At 42.3% G+C, this 8,863-nt stretch overlaps 1 long non-coding RNA gene across 1 annotated transcript; it reads left to right on the top strand.

Annotated features, from left to right (window-relative positions):
- The first annotated feature begins 1,379 nt into the window (after positions 1-1,379).
- On the top strand, positions 1,380-8,354 carry LOC147111138 (uncharacterized). Its single transcript, XR_015080046.1, has 3 exons — positions 1,380-1,491; positions 6,950-7,036; positions 7,400-8,354. It is a non-coding gene; the product is annotated as an uncharacterized LOC147111138 (long non-coding RNA).
- Positions 8,355-8,863: the final 509 nt, after the last annotated feature.

The raw sequence follows: 8,863 nt of genomic DNA, 5'->3' as shown, positions 1-8,863 counted from the left end.
CGTCTGTCCGCTGTCTATGTCTGTCTGTCCGCTATACACTGAAAAGTTATAGAGCGTACCTACACATATATCAAAAGAAAGCTGATGATCAGGGGAGTGTCATAGGTGTATTTAATTTTTGGTCAGACAAAAATTGTCTCGGGACAGTATACAAAAAACGTTCAAAAATCTGCTCATTAGCGGTTTGACCAATCCTACCGCTCATTGGCGTTGTGTGACGTGATGGTTGACCAATCCTACAGTTCAGTGACCTGATGGTTGACCAATCGGTGCGTCACCGGGCGGGACCTAATCCTGCAGCCTCCCGAAACCTTTGCCGCCATTTTTTCCCCTGCTTTTCCTCAACTGCGTCGGCCAGCCGGAGCGGGAGGTGAGTTGGGGTCACTCGGGCCGGGCCTCACAACCCGCTCGGCCCGAGACACAGAGTAGGGGGAGCGGCAGCGGCCGGCCGTCAACCGCTCGGCCCGAGACACGGAGCGGCAGTGGCCGGCCGTCAACCGCGCGCGGCCCGAGACACAAAGTGGGGGGAGCGGCCGGCTGGCAACCGCGCGCGACCCTCTTAAACTGCCCTGGCAACGCCGGACCCCCCCTGCTAGTTTAGGATAAAATTATGGTGTTGATCTGTTCTCTGCAGACTGTAATCATGCATTGTCAGTTTAGTAGTGTTACTATTTTTTTGTGGGCACTAATTCCAATCAGTGTCTTGCTTAACGGCCACTCTTGCAAATGTTTGCCTTATGTCAAAGATTTAGATTTTAATAAAGCACATAAGTGACTTCCTCTCATCAGACATTGGATTAGTTTAATTAACGTAGTAAGGAATTTCTGTTTGCATGCATGTGATTACCAGCATTATCCCCTCAATTGTGATGATTTGTGGTATGGCAGGACCCCAAATCCAAAATGCACATTTAAATATACCCCACACAGTACAAAGGTAGTACACACACAGTACATATTAAAGCTTTTGCTTGCTGGTACCAAAGTCTTCGACACTCCACATCATATATGAATGCAATTAAAACTGATATCTGGAGTGGTAGGTCAGCAGTGAACTACAGTAGTAAGAGCGTTTGTTCCATAAATCCGACATATCAGCATTGAACCCCACACTTCCCAGATGCTGAAATCTGGCAGTCTTCATTGTGATCAGTTATATCTGTCCTGTGTGTCTCAGCCTTCCAGGCATGCAATCAAAGAGAAACATTGATTACAGACATAGAGAAGTCTGTGACCTAGACATCTCCATCGCAAGATGAGCATGAGCATTTATATTTTGAGCAAGGGCAAACAAAATGGGAACAAAATTTGCATATATTGAGTTTTTGAATTGAGTATTACAAATATTTCAACTTTCTTTCCTCTTTTTAGTCCATAATGGAAGCTGTTCAAAAATGGAAGGCAGATAAAGAGGCCAGACTTGAGAGTGGAGGTGACAAAGAAGAGGAGGAGGAGGAGGAAGAAGTAAACATTTATGCAGTGAAAGATGAGGTAAATGTATTATCAAAAATTTTAATCAGAATATTAATTACATGTATGGGATACTTTCTGACGCAGGGTAGAAATACAAAAACATTACAGTCCATTCTACCTCACTTATAATGTTGCTCTTTCATGGCTCCTGTTTCTCTTGTTCACAGATATACAGTAGTCTTCCAAATTTAAAATAAATCACCTAGATCACAGCAGGTGATCAGCCCCTGGCTAAAACAGTTTCAAATCCATAAAAGAATAGGTGTTTACTGCAGTATAATTACTGTTTGTTTTTTTTTAAACCAAGCTTCACATTTTCAAATACAGTGTACAATGGGAAGATTAAAACGGAGTGCTTCCATATGAAGTCTTCAAATCTGAGGATTTCTAATCAATGTATAAGAAAATAACAAATAGCAGGAGTCGACCATACAGCCCCTTGAGCCTGCTCCACCATTCAATAAGATCATGGTTGAACTTCTACCTCAACTCCACTTTCCCACCCTATCCTCATATCCCTTGATTCTCTTAGTGTCCAAAAATCTATTAATCTCAGCCTTGAATATACTCAATGTCTGAGCATCCACAGCCCATTAGGGTAGAGAATTCCAAAGATTCACAGCCCTCTGAGTAAAGAAATGTCTCCTCAGCTCAGTCCTAAATGGCTGACCCCTTATCCTGAGACTGTGACCCTTAGTTCTAGATTCTCCAGCCTGGGGCAACAGCCTCTCGGCATCTACCCTGTCAAGCCCTCTAAGAATTTTATACCTTGCAATGGGATCACCTCTCATCAAAACTATATAGGCCCATTCTACTCAATGGGCGTGTATAATGTCCTGTACAGTAGTTAATATTGATTTTTGGGCACTATAACCCACACACTTTAAAACACATTTCTCAAGTTATAAACCATAGAAATGTTCCCTGTACAAAAAATATTTAAATATGGATTTTAGAACATAAGAACATAAGAAATAGGAGCAGGAGTAGGCCAATCGGCCCCTCGAGCCTGCTCCGCCATTCAATAAGATCATGGCTGATCTGATCCTAACTGCCAATCCACTATCACAGAACCATCTCCTGCATCTAACAGAATTAGACACACGAAATAGGAGCAGGATCAGGCTACACGGCCCCTGGGCCCGCTCCGCTACCCACAGGGCCATGACCGATCCAAACCTAGACTCATGTCCAAATTCCTGCCCGCTCCCCGTAACCCTTAATTCCCTTTACTTCTAGGAAACTGTCTGTTTCTGTTTTAAATTTATGTAATGATGTAGCTTCGACAGCTTTTTGGGGCAGCATATTCCATGGACCTACCACCCTCTGAGTGAAGTAGTTCCTCCTCATCTCAGTTTTGAAAGAGCAGCCCCTTATTCTAAGACTATGCCCCCTAGTTCTAGTTTCACCCATCATCGGGAACATCTTCCCTGCATCCACCTGATCCAACCCCTTCACAATCTTATATGTTTCAATAAGATCGCCTCTCATTCTTCTGAACTCCAATGAGTAGAGTCCCAATCTACTCAACCTCTCCTCATATGTCCATCCCCTCATCCCCGGGATTAACCGAGTGAACCTTCTTTGTACTGACTCGAGAGCAAGTATGTCCTTTCTTAAGTATGGACACCAAAACTGTAGGCATTATTCCAGGTGCGGTCTCACCAATACCTTGTACAACTGAAGCAATACCTCCCTATTTTTATATTCTATCCCCCTAGCAATGAAAGCCAACATTCCATTGGCCTTCTTAATCACTTGCTGCACCTGCATACTAACCTTTTGAGTTTCGTGCACCAGGACCCCCAGATCCCTTTGTACTTCAGTACTTTCCAGTTTCTTGCCATTAAGATAATAACTTGCTCTACGATTTTTCCTGCCAAAGTGCATAACCTCACACTTTCCAGTATTGTATTCCATCCATTTTGACCTGTAAAATAATATTACACACAAAATGTTTTGATTTATAAATTAATGATAAATAATATATATAGCTTTAATGTTTACTATTTTCATTCCTTGTTGCTCAGTTGGGATTTCTAGAGAATTGGGTGTACAAAAGTGTAAGACAGTAATCACATGATTTTCTATAAGGCGAAAATTATTAGAGATGTAATTCAGATGATAAGCATTTTTAAGTTGTGAAGCAGTAAGGTCACTTGAATTTCAACTAAATAGAAAGATCAATTAGAATGTCATTTTGCTTGTATATATCCTATTTCAGAATTTTTGGCCATGATTTCCCCTACCTCGGCGGATCCGGTGCAGCCGGGGTCGGTGGCGGGTCCCGACCTCGCTGCTGGCTCCAGCCTGCTCTGTAGAATAATTTTACCGTGATTGGGCTTGTTAAGTCTGCCCAGCACGCTTGCCGGCCAGTTGAAGGCAGCGGGTCTGATGACGTCACTTAATGACGCGTCATCAGCTGGTTTCCTTAAAGGGACCATGTGCAAATTGATTTTGACAGTTGTGCTGTCAGTGTTCTACTGCATTGAGGTGCTGCAAACACTGACAAACTCTGCACAGAGGTGCACAGTTGCACCCAGGCTCTCCCATGACTCCCTCCATAAACAGAGTTTACTCCAAACACTTGCAACCTGCATAAAGCTCAATATCTCTTCCAAATGCAGTAAGCAACAGCTTCTGAGCTTGAAAAGTGAACAGCTGTGAGATAGGAGCTTTTATAGTACATTTGCAGGGAGTCACAGCACGCAGGGAGGTCCTCTTCCCTTCCAATGGGCAGAAGAGACCTCCCCAGGAGACCAACGCAGCCCGGTAACGCATTGCACAGGAGGATCCAAGCAGGGATGTCGTCAGGAGGACCAGGCTGCAGTGGCGCAAACCTTTCAATGATCTCAGTAGATCATGAAACGTTACTGCAAAGCCACACTCATCCTCATCCTGCTGTGCCACTCATCACATCCACATCACTCTGCCTTCCCTACCCTACTCCTGCACATCCTTACTCACAACAACTTACCTTACACCTCCACCATCCCTCTCTGTCTACATTATCACTTTCCCATCTCACAAGGCACCCCTCACACTCGCCCTCAATCTAGTCCAATCATACCAACTAACAAAACACAAGGGTAGGCACTTGTGTGTTTTAGCCCGTGTTCATGTGAAGTTTCTGTTAATGTGCTGTCAAACATTGAAATCTTTATTTTCAACCCTTTGCGTTCTTGGACAGATTTCGGTGCACCTTTGGAAGTGGCTCAGTGAGTTGCAGTGAATGGTGAGACATAACGGTACCCCCCCCCCCCCCCCCGCAGTGGTGATGAGTGTGAAAGGAATGGCTTGGGCATTGTAAGGATGCTTTATGGTGTTGGTATGGGGTGGTGCCAACCTGACGCATCATGTGGCAGCCAGGTGTACAGCATCAAGTGAAGTAAATCTGGCTATGGTGAGGCCATCCTTGGCCTCCCGGGCAGCAATGTGGTCGGGTGCTGATGCCGTGTCCTGTGCAGTATCAGTTGATTGCGGAGAAGGTTGGTGTTGCTGTTGGTGCTGCTGGTGTGCCTGGTGCTGATTGTGGTGGGATTCTGAGGACCAAGGTGGGATAGTTTCAAGGGCGCTGATGTAATAGATGGCAGGTGAACTTGAGATGACAGAAGCGATCTGTCAGTGGTGAGAGAGGTTGTTCCAATGAGGTGACACTGGATACAGAGTTTACTCCAAACACTTGCAACCTGCATAAAGCTCAATATCTCTTCCAAATGTAGTAAGCAACAGCTTCTGAGCTTGAAAAGTGAACAGCTGTGAGATAGGAGCTTTTATAGCACATTTGCAGCTGTCAAGTAAAGAGATCATTTCATGCTAACACTACTCCCGACCTCCTTACCTGACATGATCCCCGAGCAGTGTGGACCCCGTGGGTGACCTCGTAAATTTTAACGGTGAGCTCAAAATTATTTTTAAGTGGATCTTAACAAGATCATAATGACCTAAATTGCCTCCCCCACCACTGCGTGTCGGGTCTGTTCAGTGTTGACATACCTGACATCTGGGAAAGTCGCATGGCGGCGGGTTGGATTCCTGACCTGCTGTCAAACAAAAAATGTTCCCACCCGACCCACCACCCACGCCTGCTGACCTCCCGAAAAATCCCTCTGTGATTTCTAGTATATAGTGCAATTAAATGGATCATATCATGCTTTTAATCTAATCTGCAAATAGTCACGTGTATTTTGCATTTTCCTAATTATTGTATATTTTAGTAAGTAATGAGGTGAAGAACCATTTTGTGCCCAGCTGTGTTTGACTTTAATGTAAGTGAAATTGACAACGTAAAGTCCTAGAACGGCTGACGCTATCTAAACTCCCGTATCCCTCCAACCAAAACATTGCCTCTACTTGCCACTATAAACACAGCAAATTTACAGCTTTTGAACTAAATACAGTGTTTTACCAGTATAACAAAGGATTGCATGAAACTCCATGGAAAATAAACTCTAGAAGCCTTGCTCCACTGCTGAATGTATGATGAGGTGGAACTTATGCCTTTATCCTGACCCTGTGCAAGGATGGGGGCATTTGAATAATAGGGGCAGATACCTGTGCCAGTATCTGTGTTTCTTGATTCCTCACCCTACAGAACTACCCCTGTAGTTGGATTTCAAAACTGCACCATGCCAATCTGACCTAAGTGCTAAAAAGGTCATAATTTTGCTCTGTCCTGGATCCCTCGTTGGCCTGCCACCCTCCAAATGACAATTGATCTCTCCATTGTGGGGCCCATGTACAGCACTTGTACAGTAGGTCATCTGCTTCAAGCAGGCGTACTTTCTGCTGGGCGCACGGCGGACAGAACTGGTGGGATTTTCAGGAGAGCTCAGAATCCCATCAAATGTGATGTTGTGACGGGGGGGAGGAGGTTTAACAATGGGGCCAGAAAGGGATGGAAGCCCATGGGAATGGATTCCACTGCAAATTCCTCTACCTCCACTCCGATTACGCTAATTCTGTGCCTGAAACAGGGCAGGATTTCTTGGCTCATTTTTCCAGTGGCATAAAAACATGACCACCTGTGTGTAAAGATTTGGCACTGGTGCACATTTGTAAAAGGATATTTTTAACACTCTGGTATTAAAATGTTTGTAAGACTTGAACTGCCTTGCAGCATAAAGTGGCTGATATCGTCAGTACACAATAATGCCCCAGATGCAGTTTTTGTTTTGTTAAATAATGAATGCCATTGTTCTATTAACTTTTGTCAGTTATTACTTGAGCCTTTGGGCTGTCTTGCTCTCCTCCTGTAGAATGATTTGTGATGTTTAGCAGCTAGAAAAGAGAAATAAAATGTTAATGTTTCTTCCAGCAGCTAAAAATGTGTGTTAAATCATGATCTCAGAACTTTTGGATCTTTGTGTGTTTTAAAAATTACTTTAAAATAAATGCATATTATAAACAGAATAAAGACAATGGATTCCCCCCCCCCCAAAATATATTAACTTTATTTATGTTTCACACTGTTCAGTCTGATGAAGAAAGTGGGGAACAGATGGAAGGAGAGGAAAACCAGCAAAAATTCATAGCTCATGTTCCTGTACCGTCACAGAAAGAGGTAAGGGAATATTGAAGAAATTCTGAGTAAGTACAGTGACTCTGTTTGAAGAACTGCAGATCGTGTGAGGACTCTTGTATATTTTTTATTTTAAATTACTCAGTGTGAGAATAGATATGGGTTGCAGAAACATTGTTCCCCTAAAAATGAGCGTCAGGTGGTGGATGTTGTCCAAAGGACATTCTTAAGAAAATACAAGTCATGAGTGCTTCAAATGTGACTTCTCTCAAGCTCTTTCTACAGTGGTGAATTGTTCTGTTTTACAGCGTATAATTCTATTAAGTACTTTATCCTAATTATCAATTTGGATTACTTTTTTTGAATGAGATAATTTGATAGTATTTTTAATTTTCATCATTACAGATCGAGGAGGCTCTTGTACAACGGAAGAAGATGGAGCTGTTACAGAAATATGCTAGTGAAGCTTTAATGGCTCAAAGTGAAGATGCTAAAAGACTTCTGGGACTGTAACAGAATTACTCATTCTCGAGGACTTATTTTATATAAATTTCATAGAAAAAAAGATTGCAGACTTCTTATATAACCTCCATGTCTTGTTATGATACACAACTTTTGCACAGTGGCCTGAAATACCTGATTTTGATGCCTGGTGTGTTGGTTCCAGTAGAGACCAGACAATGCTTTTTGTAAATAACAAACCTTTTTCTGAATGTGAATTGAAATTTTTTTCATTTCTAATTTTCATAAAATGATCCTTTATACAAAATCATTGATTATGAACCTGGATGTTTTCTATATGCTTAACACAATAGTGATCATTCAACTTTGTTCTGTATAGCATCTATACAACTTGTATTTCAAAGTAAGACATTGAACTGGATTATTTCTTAAAGGAGTGGTATGCCTTAAAGCCACTAAAACTTTGTTTAAAACATTCAAGAACAAATGTTGGATTTTAAAAGATTGTTTAGCTCCAGATCTGTCAATAAGTTTGTAAGAACACCATTTTTGGAGCTCTTTGTAGGGGAGGAGGAGTGAGTGGGGGGAAAAGAGAGAGAGGTTAAGCTTTCATTCACTCCATACTTCTTGAATGTATGTTCCTATCCTTGAACTTCGTGTTATTGATAATTGGATGGCAAGGAATGGTGACAAAATATAGTCAAATGTAGAATTAGAAAGCTCAAAGAAGAAATGGCCTAGCAGTTTTGAAGATTTTTATTTTCAAATTTACTGTCAAGATTCAGACAGCCTGGATGATCTTGAACATTTTAATCTATCCCTCTTGTATTAAATGGTTATCTGTTTATACCAATTCAACACCGCATTGTAAATAAAACGCATTATGCAAATATAATAACTTGTGATTTCAACTAGTTGATGAGAATGGCCTACTCCATGTCAAAGTCTACTCTGATGCTGAAGGAATGTGAGCAGGTGGTCAGCTGACCCTCTAATGGAACAACTCTACAAGAGTTGTTGGTGTTTAACAGGACCCTCCATATTTATGCCAGAAACACCAGCGCTGATGTAGCTGCACCATTTTGGAGTAAGTAGCACGGAGTCCAGTTCGACGGAGTACTGCTTCTACAGAGTACTAAACTCGGAATTTGGTGAGTGAGGGAATTCGGTGCATTGAGGGAAGTGGTGCTGTTCTGGTATTTTTAAAAAACAAGGAGTGGCCCGAGAGAGGGAGCGTGAGACAGCGATACCTGAGAGTTGAGGTCTAGAGACATGAATTAAAATGAATAGTTTAAACAAGATACTAATTAGCTTCTGAAAGAGCAAATAGACATTTTTTTAGACCATGAATGGGCAGCTAATACCTGTTGCTTGCAATTCCTGCGCCATGTGGGAACGTCAGGACAC

The sequence above is a fragment of the Somniosus microcephalus genome, chromosome 11 (genome assembly GCF_052327205.1).
Source record: "Somniosus microcephalus isolate GS21.2 chromosome 11, FLI_Smic_1.0, whole genome shotgun sequence".
Classification (NCBI taxonomy): domain Eukaryota; kingdom Metazoa; phylum Chordata; class Chondrichthyes; order Squaliformes; family Somniosidae; genus Somniosus; species Somniosus microcephalus.
This window is presented reverse-complemented; position numbering and strand designations above follow the sequence as displayed.